Below are 17279 nucleotides of genomic sequence, written 5' to 3' on the forward strand. Positions count from 1 at the left end.
TTACACATTTGTAGAGGCAGCTATACTTACCTGAAGGCAGCAAGATGCTCACCTCATGCTCTGCTTGGGCCAATTCTTGCTGGGATGCACAGTATTCCGATCCAGAAGACATGCTGCAATTTAAAAAAAAAAAAATAAACAGTACATATAAATTTGAAAGGACAGGCAGACATTAGGTTTAAGAATACTCACATTTTGGCTGCTGCAGCTTGAATCCAAAGTTGGGAGGGTTTTTTGTCTCTTCAAGCCTGTCTTGTCTCTTCAATGCTGTCTTGTCTCTTGAAGGCTGTCTGTAGAGTAGTGGTCTGGCACTGCAGACACCTTTTATGTATACTCCTCCCAAACAATGTTGCTTGTGTAGGGGGTGGTTTAAACAAGTGTCTAGACATTGTTTACTCTAAAATCGCGTGCGCGCAAAAAGCGCTGACGTGCGCACATCCATGCGCATGCGTGCGACCCCATAGATTAATGTTATTTTTTGCGCATTCTGTGCGCACACGTGCGTATGCGATTGTTTAACGAGGTTGGGCGGAACTAAAATGCAACATGTAGCGTCTTGCGCGTCTGGGCGCACACCTGGAAAATGCTTAGCGCATGAAAACGCTGATGAACGCGTGCAAGCGCTAGACCCTGCACCCGCCATGTTAAATATAGGGGACCATTGCGCACGCGCCCGATAGCGCACGATGCGCTGCGCGATAAAACGCTAGTGTGAAACCAGCCTAAGTCGAAAGTCGTTTGCAGAGCGCAGCGGTTGGTTAGGCCGATAGACAGAATTGAGGGAGATGTAGGGGGAGCCGCACTGTGGAGAGCTTTGTGGGTGAGAACAAGTACTTTGAATTGGATCCTATAATGAATGGGCAGCCAATGTAAGCACTGGTGAAGAGCGGACGTGTCCGAGTACCGATTAGCCAGATAGATGACCCTGGCTGCTGCATTAAGTATGGGCTGGAGAAGGGATAGTCGAGTAACGGGGAGGCCAATTAATAGTGCATTGCAGTAGTCCAGGCGGGAGTAGATCAATGCTACAGTGAGGGTCTTTGTTGTTTCCATGGTGAGAAAAGGACAGACTCTAGAGATGTTCTTTAGGTGTAAGCGGCAAGAGCGGGCAAGAGATTGTATATGGGATGCTGCCGGGGTGTTATTGTGGTGTCACCCACGGAGAGGGAAATGTCAGATTTAGGGAGGTTAGTAGACGGCGGGAGCACAAGAAGTTCAGTTTTGGAGAGGTTGAGTTTCAGAGCGGACATGATGTTGGAGACTGCGGACAGACAGTCACTGGCGTTCTGTAATACAGCGGGGGTAAGGTCGGGGGATGATGTATATAGTTGTGTGTCATCAGCATAAAGATGATACTGAAAGCCAAATCTGCTGATGGTCTGTCCAATTGGGGCCGTGTAGAGAGAGAAGAGAAGGGGGCCAAGGACTGAGCCCTGTGGTACCCCAACAGCGAGAGGAAGAGGAGATGACGTGGAGCCAGAGAACAAAACACTGAAGGAGCGGTCAGAAAGATAGGAAGAGAACCAGGAGAGAGCAGTGTCCTTAATTTGATGTGCTGAGATAATTTACAAACTCATGGAACTGGTCCTCAGTATCTGCCCACACTATGAAGATATCGACATATCTTAAGAAAAGCCTGATGTATCTCAAAAAGGGGTTATATCCGGAGATGACATTTTCCTCTAAAACGGCTAGGAACATATTAGCGAACGTACAAGCTACCGGTGTCCCCATAGCAGTCCCAGTTCTTTGCAAATACCAACTATCCATAAATTTAAAGACATTGTGCTTTAAAATAAAGTCCATAGCTCCACAAGCAAAATCCATAAGAACCCCATTGTTCCCTGTGCCTGACAAATTTGTGCGTACAATCGCTATACCCTGCTCCTGTGGAATTCTGGTGTATACGCTTTATATGTCTATAGACGTTAACGAAAAGCCTTCCTGCTATGTGAAATCCTGGTATATATGCAAAAAATCGCTAGTGTCCTTCAAATAGGAGGGGATACTTTTTAGGTCGAAGCAGCCAATCCATGTACTGGGAAAGGGGTTCGGTGAGGGACCCTATTCCCAAAACTATCGGGCGGCCAGGAGGGGCTTGCTGGGATTTGTAGAGCTTGGATATAAAATCCCAATGGGGCTTTTTTTGGAAATTCCGGGAACAGTTTTGCATGTGACAGCTCCAACATCCACCTGGTGTCTCAAGAAAGACTGTAATTCTCTATTGTACTTATTGGTAGGATCTTGCTATAACTTAGTGTACGTAACATTATCTGAAAGTTGTCTATGTGCCTCGTGTAGACAGTACTACTCACAAGAAAATACTATCCTCCCTTGTCAGTTTCTCTGATATGGTATAAGATATATAAGATAAAATCGGTCTATAGACGGGAACGTAATTTAAGAGATCGATTGGTGACATTAAGGATTATCCATTTAATCACCCGCATATAGGTAAATGATTCATGTTGAGGGAAAGATATGCATGTGCAACGAACTTTGTCATATACAGTGGGTATAAATTTTTCACTCTTTGTTTCATTGCAGCCATTTGGTAAATTTCAAAAAAGTTCATTTTTTTCTCATTAATGTACACTCTGCACCCCATCTTGACTGAAAAAAAACAAATGTAGAAATTTTTGCTAATTTATTAAAAAAGAAAAACTGAAATATCACATGGTCATAAGTATTCAGACCCTCTGCTCAGTATTGATAATGAAGTCAGAGACCACCTTAAAATATTCCTTTCATAGATATATAAAGAATTCTAACATTGACATGTTAGCTTTCCTGTGTCATATATTTCTTTTTTTAATAATTAGATAGTTGTTTAGTATGAATTTATTGTATTTTTTTGTTTTAATCTTATAATATATTTAGTGCAGCAAGCATTAGGGTGTGTGCACACGCTGCGGATTCTGCTGCGGTTCCGCAGCGGATTTGGCCCTGCAGATCGGCAGCAGTTTCTGCTGCAGTGTACAGTACCATTATTCCCTATGGGAAATGGAAACCGCTGTGCAGATGCTGCGGAATTTTTCGCGCGGATTTTCTGCGGTTTCTAAACCCCAGAAAGAATTGACATGTCAATTCTTTCTGCGGATTCCGCAGCGGTTTACCATCTCCTCCATTGTGGAGATGGCAAAACCGCAGGATAATCCGCAGATAAACCGCAGGTCTTTTGACCTGCGGATTTATCTGCAGATTTTGAAAATCCGCGCGGATCAATCCGCAGCAGATTACGCAGCGTGTGCACACAGCCTTAGGTGTTACCCGAAAGGGAATTAATTTCAAACAGCTGTGACCGCCTTTGAGAGTGAAGTATAAAAAGGATTCAGTCTCACTCCAAATATGCATGAATAAGGCTACTTTCACACATCAGGTTTTCTGCGTCAGGCGCGATCCGGCGTCGTGCCGGAACGCCGGATCCGGCAAATGTTTTGTAAAACCGGATGTGACGGATCCGGTTTTCTGCCGGATCCGTCTTGTTCTTGACAGACAAAACCGGATCCGTCTCATCCGGTTCATCCGTTTTTCTATCCGTTTTTCGACGGATTACGCCGGATCCGGTTTTTAAAAACACCCCTTGTGGCCTTCCGAACGGGATTGGCTACTGGAAAACTATATATACTGTGTTCCTACAGCCCTTCTTTGACAGGTTGTAGAGGAGAAAGTGCAGGTTGGAGAGAAGAGCAAGTTACTGGCGAAGATGGATGTTGTGATTGGAAATATTTTGAAGAATTTGGCGGATTTTACAGCGGAGGCGAATCGTTTGAGGGTGATTGTTCTGGAGAAGGAGAGAGCGAGACAGCAGCGCATCAGGCATCGTAGACGACGTTTGTGGATCCACCCCATCACAGCCAAGAGAATGACGCGTGGGGTCTATTCTACACTCTGCATGGACCTTCGACGAAACCCGGATAAATTTTTTGGATATGTTCGGATGAAAATGGAGAATTTTGATTACTTGGTGGAGCGCATTGCACACCTCATAAGAAAAGCGGACACCTATTGCCGCTTCTCTGTTTCACCCGCAGAGCGTCTGATGGTGACTTTAAGGTAAGCCACATTTATTGGATATGCTCGCATCAGAGCACACTTTCACTGCAATCTTGTTGGTGGTAGTTTGTATCTCCAAGTGTTATAGCTGAGTTTTGGTATGTAATGCCGTGATTTAAAACTAATTGATTGTTTTTTAATTCCCCACAGATTTCTTGCAACTGGAGAATCCCTTTCGTCACTGCATTTCCAGTACAGACTCGGGATTTCCACCATATCTGGAATAGTGAAGTACACATGCCGTGCACTGTGGGACTCCTTAGCTGAAGAGTTTTTACCAGAGCCCACAACAGAGAGGTGGATTGAAATTTCAGAAAAGTTTCAACAGATATGTCAGTTTCCCAACTGCTTGGGCTCTGTGTACGGGAAACATATCCGCATTGTAAAGCCAGCCGGATCGGGATCGGAATATTTCAGTTACAAGAAATATTTTTCAATTGTCCTCATGGCCATCGCTGACGCGGAATACAAATTTATTGCTGTTGATATTGGGGCCTATGGCCGCTCCAATGACTCTCAAGTTTTCAAACTGTCTGCCATGGGGCGTAAACTGTATGGAAACACCTTCCAGTTCCCACCACCTAGACCGCTGCCGCAAACATCTGGTCCACCTATGCCATTTGTCTGTGTAGGGGATGAAGCCTTCCAGCTGTCAGAACACCTTTTGAAACCGTACTCTAGCAGAGGATTGACAAGAACAAAACGCATTTTTAATTACCGCCTCACAAGAGCAAGAAGAATGGTTGAATGTACCTTTGGTATTCTGACAGCCAAATGGCGGGTCCTATTGACTGCGATCAACCTCAAGACAGAAACTGTGGACGAGGTGATCAAAGCTTGCGTGGTACTCCACAATTTTGTTATCTGCAAGGAACCCATTTCCATTGAGGACACCTCTGAAGAAACCACCTTGCAAGATTACCATGACATTACCACTAGAAGTTCTGTGACGGTTTCAGTAATGAGGGACAATTTTGCACTATACTTTATGTCACCTCAAGGCAGAGTACACTGGCAGGATTACAGAGTGTGAAAGATTTGTGCCCTTAACCAAACTTGTGTACCTTCTGTACCAACAGTATATACCTTTGCCAACCAAAGTTGGCTATCTTGTCATGGTCTCTATTTTTAGCTTTAGGCCACAGGTGTGTACCTGGTTGTGTTTTATGCAAAGTATTTCACCTTTTAACAAAAGTTGTGTACATTGTTAGGAAATCACCAACAATAAACACAACTTTTTAGGTGAAATACTTTGCTTCAAACACAACCAGGAACACAACTGTGGCAAAAAGCTAAAATTTACCCACAGTTATATACCTGGTTTTGAATACCTTTTAACCTTTTAAATACCCTGTATTTAACCTTTTTTTAAAACATATTTCGCCGCAGAAAGAAATGACAGACAACCAGTGTAAACAATAATTTAACTTTTATTTAAAATATTTTTTTTTTTGTAAACTGTTTTTAAAGTTAAAAAAACTTTTTTAATAAAGGTTTGAAACCAACTGGGCATTTTTATTACAAAACACATCATAAATCTGTGTAGTGTGGGGTAGAAATACTGCTGGAGGGGCTGAGGGACACTTCGACAATGGGAGTGTGGAGAGAGGATTGGGATTGTGGTGGGGAAGGAACAGTTAGAGGTGATGGTGTGGAAAAAGCTACAGAATGGGTGGACATGTGGGAGGCAGAAGAGGTGGTGGGCGGTGGAGTGGAGGGTTGGGCAGGGACTGTAGGAGCAGATGATGTTCATGGCAAGTTGTATGGGGAAGGAGTTTGGTACGGGGAAGGAGTTTGGTACGGGGCAGGTTGCTGGAAGTGGGGAGATGTCTGGTACTGGGGAGGTTGCTGGTACTGGGGAGGTTGCTGGTACTGGGGAGGTGGATGGTATGTAATAGGAGGGGGAGGATGGAAAGTGGCTGGAGGGGGTGCAGATGTAATAGGAGGGGGAGGATGGAAAGTGGCTGGAGGGGGTGCAGGTGGAGGAACTACTGTGGTGGGAGGAGGAGGTTGGGAGGTAACTTGCTGGAGAGCACCATGGCATGAATGCATTACATGCATCTGCTGGGTAGGAGATAGCGTTGCCATGCGCTCCACAACAGACCTGAAAAAGGTGTGGTTTGGCGAAGATCTTGCTTTTGAATGCATGGTTTGCAGAAGTGTCTTCACCTCCAGAATGCTGGAGTTGATCTGCTGAAAGCCTGTGGAGATTTGCTCTGACAAGACTTTTAGACAGTTCTGGAAAGATGCATTCAGATGCAAGAACTCTGGCACATAAGTCTTTTCCTGACCCCTCTGCCGCTGCCGCCCAGTACCCGCAGGTGTACTAGAGGTGGCAGGGGCAGAAGGGTGGGGTAAAGGGAAAGCGATCTCCTCACCAGCAGCTTCATGTAATGTAGGCGGCCACGATGCTCCTGTGCTGGTGGATGGGACAGAAGGGTCGAATGTGTGGGAAGGCTGGGAAGGTGCAGATGTACCGGGGCGGTCGAAGTGTCCCTCGGTGCCGGTCTCCTCAGGGATCGCCTCAGAAGGGTCCAATCGTGCAGGCTCCCGAGTGCTGCTCACCGTGCTGTGGAAAGAGAAAAAAAAACAATTAAAATAGTGACATGGTATGGCCCTGGCTGAAAAAAAAAAGTTACATCTAACATTTTTTTTCACATGTAGTGTGTAATATTTACCTTCTAGTGACCATTGTTTCCCGGAGGAATGACAGGGCTTGTGCGTACTTGTACTTGCTCCTGCGTCCTCCAGATCCACTCGGGGCCCGCATCTCTTTATTGAACTCCTTCTTGAAACGATCCCTCACAGACCGCCACCGATTCACAATTCTGTTCCCTGAAACGAGAAAGGAGTGGTTAGTATACAACATCAGTGTTTCCCAAACTCCAGTCCTCATGGTCCCCAGGGGTCATGTTTTCAGGATTTCCATAGTAAATAGAAATCCTGAACACATGATCCGTGGGGACCACGAGGACTGGAGTTCGGGAAACACTGGTTTACATCAAGCAACCGGTACTGTATATACTTACGCTCTTTAATCTGGGCCCGAGCATCGAGGTCCTCCCAGCGGCCCACAAGGAGCGAACAGATTTCCTCCCAGAGTCGTCGGGTAACGATCAGGTCAGCGTGGCGGCGGTCAGCCATATTCCAGAGCGGCTCCCTTTCTCTGACGAGATCGATGAGGTGGTCCACATCGATTCCTCCATCCTCACCGTCAGAGTCGGGAGCACGCTGTGAAGGTTGTTAAAGAAAAAGACAAAAATAACATAATTAGCCTCCACAAAAGAAATGAAATAAAAAGTGCAAAAAAACAAAGCAAAAATATTTATACTTACACGCTGGTGACCGCCGCGTTGCTGTCGCTGACGACCCTGGAAGGCACTGCGAGGACCTCTTGGCCGAGCACCAGATTGGGAAGACTAGAGAAGAAAACAAAAAATGTTATGTCTTTGGATGTAGGCATTTGTTTGCTGTGTGTGGTCTGCAGAACATTGTTTTCTATGTGTTGTGTGTAGTGTGATGTTGTGTTTCTGCGTTTGATGCAAAAATCTTACCAATTGTGAGCCCACTCCAGGTGTCTGTCCACCCCTTCCTTCTTCTTCTGGGAGCTCCTCTTCATCTTGTGATTCCTGTTTTGAAATAAAAGGCAATGAATAGACATATATTACAGAGATGATGGATTTTGGAAATAAAAACTTACCGTCAAACGCTGACGATGCGAGGGAGGGCTCCCAGAAGAAGATGTGCTGTCTTCCTGCTGGCCAGACTCCATGGCTGTGGGTGGTGTTCCTGCTGCTGCCATTGCTGCTGCTGCATCTATTGGGTGGCTGTTGAATAAAGATAAACAAAGGGCCAATGAATATCTTGATATTCCATGGCCCTAGTTTGGAGGAATGGGGGATTTGATAATTACCGTCTCTCATCTGCTGCTGGACTCCCCTCCCGTTGTTCAGCATGCTGCTCCAATAGGGGTGGTGCTGATGGTGCTGCTGCAGATGTCTCCTGCCTTCTCCTGCGCATGGTTGCTGTCTTGGGTGGCATGTTGGGTGTGGCTGAGGGTCCCACTGTCTTGCTTTTATATATGTCTTGTGGGCAGAGCTACTGAGCATGCTCAGACCAAAAAAACCGGATCCGGCCACCGGATCCGGCTGTCGCCGGATCAGGCGCATTGCGGCGCTCATAGGCTTTCATTGTGTGAAAAAGCCGGACACGCCGGATCCGGCGTGTCCGGATTTTTCGCCGGAGACAAAAAACGTTACAGTAGCCGTTTTTTCCAGACGCAGGATCGCGACACATTGCCGGATCCGGCGAAAACCGGATGAAACGCATGGCCATCCGGCTCGATCCGGCTCTAATGCAAGTCAATGGGGGGGAAACCGGATCCGGCATTGCATTTCGCCGGATCCGGTTTTTGTCAAAAGCGCCGGATCGCGCCTGACGGCGAAAACCTGATGTGTGAAAGAGGCCTAAGACGTTTGTCGAAACGCGTAGGTAAAACTCTGTCATATGTGCACTATGCTGTAATTTAAAAATATTTTTTACGTGGTTTACCATAAAGGATAATATTTTTTATACGGATGAATAAAAATGTAAAATTTTTAACCATTTATTGTTCCTCCTGGATTCATCATCTAGCTGACTATCCTTTTTTTTTTTTTTACATAATGAAACATCTATTCACATTTTACCTTTAATGGAAAATCACCTGATGAATAATGATGATCTCACTTATAATAAACAGCTAACATACTCATAACAGGATGTATAACAAGGATCTATACGTCCACTCGAAAGAGTATGTAAGGGCAAGATCTGAATGAATAAATTATGGTTCTTATGCAGATATGCTTTGTTTCTGTGTCGGTCCATCACTTGCTCGAGCAATCACAACATTTGACAACCATCCAATATACTTGATGGTCTGACTTGAAGACACCCTAACAGTATTGTATAGAAGCATCCTTTTGAGCTAGTACAGCCATGAGTCTTCTTTGGAATAAGTTTTTCACTCCAGGATTTGGGGATCCTCTGCCATTCTTCCTTGCAGATCCTCCACAGTTCTGTCAGGTTGGATGGTGAACGTTGGTGGACAGCCTTTTTCAGGTCACTCCAGAGATGCTCAATTGGGTTTATGTCAGGGCTCTGGCTGGGCCAGTCAAGAATGGTCACAGTTGTTTCTGAAGCCACTCCTTTGTTATTTTAGCTGTGTGCTTAGGGTCATTGTCTTGTTGGAAGGTGAACCTTCGGCCAAGTCTGAGATCCAGAGCACTCTGGAAGAGGTCTTCATCCAAGATATCTCTGTACTTGGCTGCATTCATGTTTCCTTGAATTGCAACCAGTTGTCCTGTCCCTGCAGCTGAAAAACACCCCCATAGCATGATGCTGCCACCACCATGCTTCACTGTTGGGACTGTATTGAGCAAGTGATGAGCAGTGCCTGGTTTTCTCCACACATACCGCTTAGAATTATCACCAAAAGTTCTATCTTTGTCTCATCAGACCAGAGAATGTTATTTCTCATAGTCTGGGAGTCCTTCATGTGTTTTAAGCAAACTCTATGCAGGCTTTAATATGTCTGCCACTGAGGAGAGGCTTCCGTCAGGCCACTCTGCCATAAAGGCCCAACTGGTGGAGGGCTGCAGTGATAGTTGACTTTGTGGAACATTCTTCCATCTCCCTACTGCATCTGTGGAGCTCAGCCACAGTGATCTTGGGGTTCTTCTTTACCTCTCTTACCAAGGCTCTTCTCCCACGATTGCTCAGTTTGGCTGGATGACCAGGTCTAGAAAGACTTCTGGTGGTCCCAAACTTTTTCCATTTAAGGGTTATGGAGGCCACTGTGCTCTTAGGAACCTTGAGTACTGCAGCATTTCTTTTGTAATCTTGGTAAGATCTGTGCTTTGCCACAATTCTGTCTCTGAGCTCCTTGGCCAGTTCCTTTGACCTCATGATTCGTATTTGGTCTGACATGCACTGTGAGCTGTGAGGTCTTATACAGGCAGGTGTGTGCCTTTCCAAATCAAATGCTATCAGTTTAATTAAAGACAGCTGGACTCCAATGAGGGAGTAGAACCATCTCAAGGAGAATCACAAGGAGATGGACAGCATGTGACTTAAATATGAGTGTCTGAGCAAAGGGTCTGAATACTTATGACCATGTGATATTTCAGTTTTTCTTTTTTAATAAACTTGCAAAAATTTCTAAATTTCTGTTTTTTTTTCAGTCAAGATGGGGTGTAGAGTGTACATTAATGAGAAAAATATGAACTTTTTGAATTTACCAAATGGCTGCAATTAAACAGTGAAAAATATAAAGGGGTCTGAATACTTTACGTACTGTGAGAATCATGTGGGAATAGTGGATGAGGGCAGGTATATCTCGCCCAGATTCCTTTCCTATGTGGCCTAGTCTGGTCAGTATCGCACCTGCTTACTAATGGATAATGGGAGGTGGATATATAAGGATGCAAGGTGGTTGTGTGAGTGTCTCAGCCTGGGAACACAGAGAGCCTGTCTGTGTGAGAGACACACACGTGAGTGGAAGCAGTGCCCACTGCAACTGTGGTTTGGCTGGACGGGAGAAGCCCGCCAGTTGGTAGTTAGGTTGTACTTTGTTTAGTTAGTGCCGGACAGGCAAGTTTTTGTTTTATGTTTTATTTCCTTTTGCATTGCTTTCACCGTTAATAAACCTGACCCAGGGTCAGTTATATACGAATCCCAGCTCTGCGCCTGAGTTTCATGCTGAACGCACGTGACCTTTGACCTCAGCAAAGGCGATCCCGGAGTGTTTTATCACATTGTGGTGGAGAACGCGGGCATCACGTTGCAAGCATGAGCATGGAGGACGTGGTGAAAGCGCTGGTACAGTCCACCGCCGTCCAGCAAGAAGCTAATCGGGTGATGATGGCCCAGCTGAAGGAGTTGGTGGACATGACAGTTACCGATCGTTCGCTTCTCCAGCAGGTGGCGCAGCGCTTGGCAAGCTTACCTGAGCTTAACCTGGAAGCAGAGTCGAGAGTGATTCACGTGAATCGGTACTGGCAGAAAATGACGACCGAAGATGACGTCGAGGCATACCTGACCACGTTTGAACGGACGGCGGTGCGAGAAAAATGGCCGAAGGCACGATGGGCCGGCCTGATTGCCCCGTTTCTTTCCGGTGAGGCCCAAAAGGCTTATTATGACTTAGAGCCTGAAGCCGCGCAGGACTTGGACAAACTGAAAGCCGAGATCTTGGCCTGGCTAGGAGTGACGACCGCTGTCCGTGCACAGAGAGTGCATCAATGGACTTATCAGCCGGATAAACCACCGCGGTCAAAGATGTTCGACCTGATCCACGTGACGAAGAAGTGGCTACAACCCGAGGTGTTGACAGCGCCAGAGATAATCCAGAGAGTCGTCATGGACAAGTACTTGAGAGCTCTACCGCCAGCCCTGAGGAAGTGGGTAAGCCATGGAAATCCTACGACGGCAGATCAACTGGTGGATCTGGTTGAACGTTACTCCGTGGCGGAAGGACTCCGAGACGACGCTACCCCACCTCGTTCTTCATCATCTCCACGGGGAACCGGTAAGACTGTTCCAGGGAGTAGGGGAGATGGAAAAATCCCTAAGACAGTGGGGGAGGAAAACGGGACTGCCCGCACTGCGAGGCCGAGAGTAACGAACTATGGTCTAAGCAAGGGGCCCGTTAGGTGTTTCCGCTGCCAAGAGATGGGACATATTGCTGCGAACTGTCCGGTCACTACTGAACCCATGCAGTGCGACGTCACAGACTCTAAAAACCGCATGTCTATGGTGGCACGGGTAGTGAGTGTGAATGCCGGTCAAAAAGATGTGGAAAAACATTTGTGTGATTTAACTGTTGATGGCAAAAATGTGGTGGCATTGTTAGACTCGGGAAGTGTGGTGACTCTGGTGAAGGCCAGTCTGGTGTCAGCCCCGACTGGACCATCAGACAAATTTTCTGTAACGTGTGTGCATGGAGACACCTGTTCGTACCTCACCGCGGTCATATGCATTACTACTTCCTATGGGTCTGTGCAACATAAAGTGGGACTCGTCCCGGGGTTATTGCATGATGTTATCCTGGGCCGGGATTTTCCCCACTTCTGGCAATTGTGGGAGAATCAGTTGATGCCCTCGGGTAATAGTGTACATGATTCTTCTCCCAGGGCGCGTGTGGGTCCCGAACCCCTGGAAGAGGTCTCCCCGGAAGACTCGGGGGAAGAGTCTGCTGGGAATGACCTACGGTTCCCGTTTTCAGTCATGGCGGGTGATACGGAGGAGACCGGGGAAGAGGAGGAGGCCGACAGCCGTCCACCTCCCCGTTTGCCGGATTTGGAAGTTCAGAAAGATGACTTCCAAAGCGAGCAAATAAAGGATCCTACCCTTTATCAGGCTAGGACAAATGTAAAAGTGATAAATGGGGTACCCGTTGAACCTGGCTCTAGGCTGGCATATCCTTACATGGTTCTGGAGAATGATTTACTCTATCAGATAGAGAAAAAGGGGGAAGATACGGTGCAACTAATAGTCGTGCCAAAACCCTACCGGCGGCAGGTGCTGGACCTGGCCCACGGACATGTGATGGGAGGTCACCTGGGAGTCCAGAAAACCACCGAAAGGATATTACACTGTTTTGTTTGGCCAGGCATGCATCACGATATTCGAGTATATTGTGAGTCTTGTCCTGACTGCCAAGCCTCTGCACCTAAGCCCCGGTTCTGTAGCCCTTTGGTACCCCTACCTATTATTGAAGTCCCGTTTGAGAGGATTGGGATGGATTTAGTTGGGCCCCTTCCACGGTCTGCACGTGGACACCAACATATCCTGGTCATCTTGGATTATGCCACTCGTTATCCGGAGGCCATCCCTTTGCGTAACACGGCCACCAAGACGATTGCCAAGGAACTGGTGCATGTGTTTAGTCGGGTCGGTATACCAAAACAGATACTCACCGACCAGGGGACCCCCTTTATGTCCAGGGTAATGAAGGAGCTCTGCCGATTGTTACACATCGAACCGTTACGCACATCCGTGTATCACCCTCAAACAGACGGGTTGGTCGAACGGTTCAATAAAACTCTGAAGCAGATGCTGAGAAAGGTGATAGACAAGGATGGGAAGAACTGGGACTATTTACTTCCGTATTTGCTTTTTGCCATCAGGGAAGTACCCCAGTCTTCCACGGGATTCTCGCCTTTCGAGTTATTGTACGCCCGACGTCCTCGCGGACTGTTAGACGTTGCAAAAGAAACCTGGGAGGGTCAGGTCACACCGTTTAAAACAGTGATAGATCACGTCACACAAATGCAGGACTGTATTGCGGCTGTTATGCCTATCGTCAAAGAACACATGATACAGGCTCAAGGAGCCCAAAAAAGAATCTATGATAGGGGCACCAAGATCCGTACGTTTGCACCCGGAGATAGGGTGTTGATCCTGGTCCCCACGGTGGACAGTAAGTTCCTGGCAAAGTGGCAGGGCCCCTTTGAGATCAAGGAAAGAGTTGGTGAAGTAAACTACAAAGTATACCAGGCAGGTAAACGGAAACCTGAACAGATTTATCATGTAAATCTGATAAAGCCCTGGAAGGATCGGTCTGCCTTGTCAGCGGAGCTGGCCCGTCCTGTCTGCTCGCATACCATACCGGAGGTACGGGTTGCAGAGACTCTCGGAGCGGCAAAAGACGGAAGTCAGGCAGTTTCTACTTCACAACCAAAAGTTTTTCTCAGAAAAACCCGGGCAGACTATGCTAATGAAACATGACATCGTAACGGAACCTGGTGTCACAGTTCACGTAAAACCCTACCGAATCCCGGAAGCGCGCCGTGAAGCCGTTTCCCGAGAAGTGAAGGCAATGTTAGAGTTAGGAGTCATTGAGGAATCGCACAGTGCGTGGTCCAGCCCGATTGTGCTAATTCCTAAACCGGACAGCACCATCCGGTTCTGCAATGACTTCAGGAAACTGAATGCGGTCTCAAAATTTGATGCCTACCCCATGCCCCGGGTCGACGAGTTAATAGATCGGTTAGGAAAAGCCCGGTATATTACGACCCTAGACCTAACAAAGGGGTATTGGCAGATCCCTCTGGTGGAGGCTGCCAGAGAAAAGACAGCATTTGCTACGCCGGAAGGTTTATTTCAGTATGTGTATATGCCGTTTGGACTGCACGGGGCACCGGCGACCTTCCAGAGACTGATGGATCGAGTCTTGAGGCCACATAGGCGGTATGCTTCGGCCTATTTGGACGACATTGTCATTTACAGCTTGGACTGGGAGACTCATCTCCAGAAAGTACAAGCTGTGATTGACGACCTCTGGGAGGTAGGTCTAACCGCGAACCCCAAGAAATGTCACATCGGGCTAGAAGAAGCCCGGTATTTGGGGAATGTAATTGGGAGGGGTGTTGTTAAACCCCAGGTTGATAAGATTCAGGCGGTTCAGGACTGGCCACAACCTGTCAACAAGAAGCAGGTGCAAGCCTTCCTGGTGATCGCCGGTTATTATCGCCGGTTCATACCCAATTTTGCAGCCATCGCTACCCCCCTGACGGATCTTACAAAAGGGAAAGACTCCGTCATGATTAAATGGAGTTTAGCGGCTGAAGAAGTCTTCCATAGCCTAAAACGCGCACTTTGCTCTCAGCCCGTACTGGTGACTCCGGACTTCCGCAGTGAGTTTGTGGTACAAACGGATGCCTCTGATACCGGTATCGGGGCTGTACTCTCACAAGTGAGGGACGGAGTGGAACACCCAGTCCTCTATCTCAGCAGGAAGCTGAATAAACACGAGCAAAGGTATGCAGTCGTAGAAAAAGAGTGCCTCGCCATTAAGTGGGCTCCAGAGGCCCTCAAATATTACCTGGTGGGCCGAAAGTTCAGGCTGATCACTGACCATGCCCCTCTCAAGTGGATGCACTTGAACAAGGAACGGAATAGCCGGGTGACCCGGTGGTTCCTTGCCCTGCAGGCCTACACTTTTACGGTGGAGCACCGCCCAGGGGTACAGATGGGAAATGCAGATGCCCTGTCCCGAGTGCACTGTTTGGCGGGTGTCATTGCTCGACCGGAGTGGTCTGAGCAGAAGGGGGGGATATGTGAGAATCGTGGGAATAGTGGATGAGGGCAGGTATATCTCACCCAGATTCCTTTCCTATGTGGCCTAGTCTGGTCAGTATCGCACCTGCTTACTAATGGATAATGGGAGGTGGATATATAAGGATGCAAGGTGGTTGTGTGAGTGTCTCAGCCTGGGAACACAGAGAGCCTGTCTGTGTGAGAGACACACACGTGAGTGGAAGCAGTGCCCACTGCAACTGTGGTTTGGCTGGACGGGAGAAGCCCGCCAGTTCGTAGTTAGGTTGTACTTTGTTTAGTTAGTGCCGGACAGGCAAGGATTTGTTTTATGTTTTATTTCCTTTTGCATTGCTTTCACCGTTAATAAACCTGACCCAGGGTCAGTTATACACGAATCCCAGCTCTGCGCCTGAGTTTCATGCTGAACGCACGTGACCTTTGACCCCAGCAAAGGCGATCCCGGAGTGTTTTATCACAGTACCCACTGTATATATTTGTATAAATAATGTATTTAATAGATGTGGGTTTGGCTTTTGTGGTGATTGCTGCAGACTTGGCCTTCACACTACATAAGCCAGCCCTTTGTGATTTTTTTTTTTTGTATACTTGAAAAAGACCTGCTATAGGTCGAAATGTTGTATTTGATGGAGGAATACATTCTCTTTCTTTGAAATTCATCACCTGAGTTTGGACGCTGTTCTTTTTCTATTGATGTTGCTGACTTTCCAAGTGGGTTTCCTTGGAGCTGGAGCGGGCATCCACACTTACTAAGTGCTGTCAGCCTCTCTCTTGTGTGCCAAGTTCTGTAATTCAGGCGACATTGGACAAGGCCCGAAAACCAGGCGTGCGCCAGTCAAGAGACGGAGCCCAGACAACGCCAGTCCAGAGCCGATGTCTAGCACTCATTATACCGGGTACGGGAAACACCTGCTGTCGTTCAAGCAATGAAGATCCGTGGGAAAACTCAGCTCAGGGATGGACATCTCATTGGTCCAACCTGTGTGCCTGCCTACGGGCCCATTTTTACCTTCGCAGTGCATATGCTTTACTACGTGCAAAGGCTGCCAAAAATTGGAAGGAGGCATTGTGATACACTCTGTAAGAGACATAGTGGAGGGCTTCAGAAAGCATTTTTTTACTACAGTGCCTTGCGAAAGTATTCGGCCCCCTGGAACTTTTCAACCTTTTCCCACATATCATGCTTCAAACATAAACATACCAAATGTAAATTTTTGGTGAAGAATCAACAAGTGGAACACAATTGTGAAGTTGAACGAAATTTATTGGTTATTTTAAATTTTTATGGAAATTCAAAAACTGAAAAGTGGGGCTTGCAATATTATTTGCCCCCTTTAACAGTCCTTTGTTGCGCCACCTTTTGCTGCGATTACAGCTGCAAGTCGCTTGAAGTATGTCTCTATCAGTTTTGTACATCGAGAGACTGAAATTCTTGCCCATTCTTCCTTTGCAAACAGCTCGAGCTCAGTGAGGTTTGATGGAGATCGTTTGTGAACAGCAGTTTTCAGCTCTTTCCACAGATTCTCGAATGGATTCAGGTCTGGACTTTGACTTGGCCATTCTAACACCTGGATACGTTTGTGTGAACCATTCCATTGTAGATTTTTCTTTATGTTTGGGATTATTGTCTTGTTGGAAGACAAATCTCAGATCCAGTCTCAGGTCTTTTGCAGACTCCAACAGGTTTTCTTCAAGAATGGTCCTGTAATTTGCTCCATCCATCTTCCCATCAATTTTAACCATCTTCCCTGTCCCTGCTGAAGAAAATAAGGCCCAAACCATGATGCTGCCACCACCATGTTTGACAGTGGGAATGGTGTGATCAGGGTGATGAGCTGTGCTGCCTTTACGCCAAACATATCGTTTGGCATTGTTGGCAAAAAGTTCGATTTTGGTTTCATCTGACCAAAGCACTTTCTTCACATGTTTGGTGTGTCTCCCAGGTGGCTTGTTGCAAACTTTAAACAACACTTTTTATGGATATCTTTGAGAAATGGCTTTCTTCTTGCCACTCTTCCATAAAGGCCAGATTTGTGCAGTGTACAACTGATTGTTGTCCTATGGACAGACTGTCCCACCTCAGCTGTAGATCTCTGCAGTTCATCCAGAGTGATCATGGGCCT

This window comes from Dendrobates tinctorius, unplaced genomic scaffold (assembly GCF_039654945.1).
Source record: "Dendrobates tinctorius isolate UK_male_01 unplaced genomic scaffold, ASM3965494v1 ptg000103l, whole genome shotgun sequence".
NCBI lineage: Eukaryota > Metazoa > Chordata > Amphibia > Anura > Dendrobatidae > Dendrobates > Dendrobates tinctorius.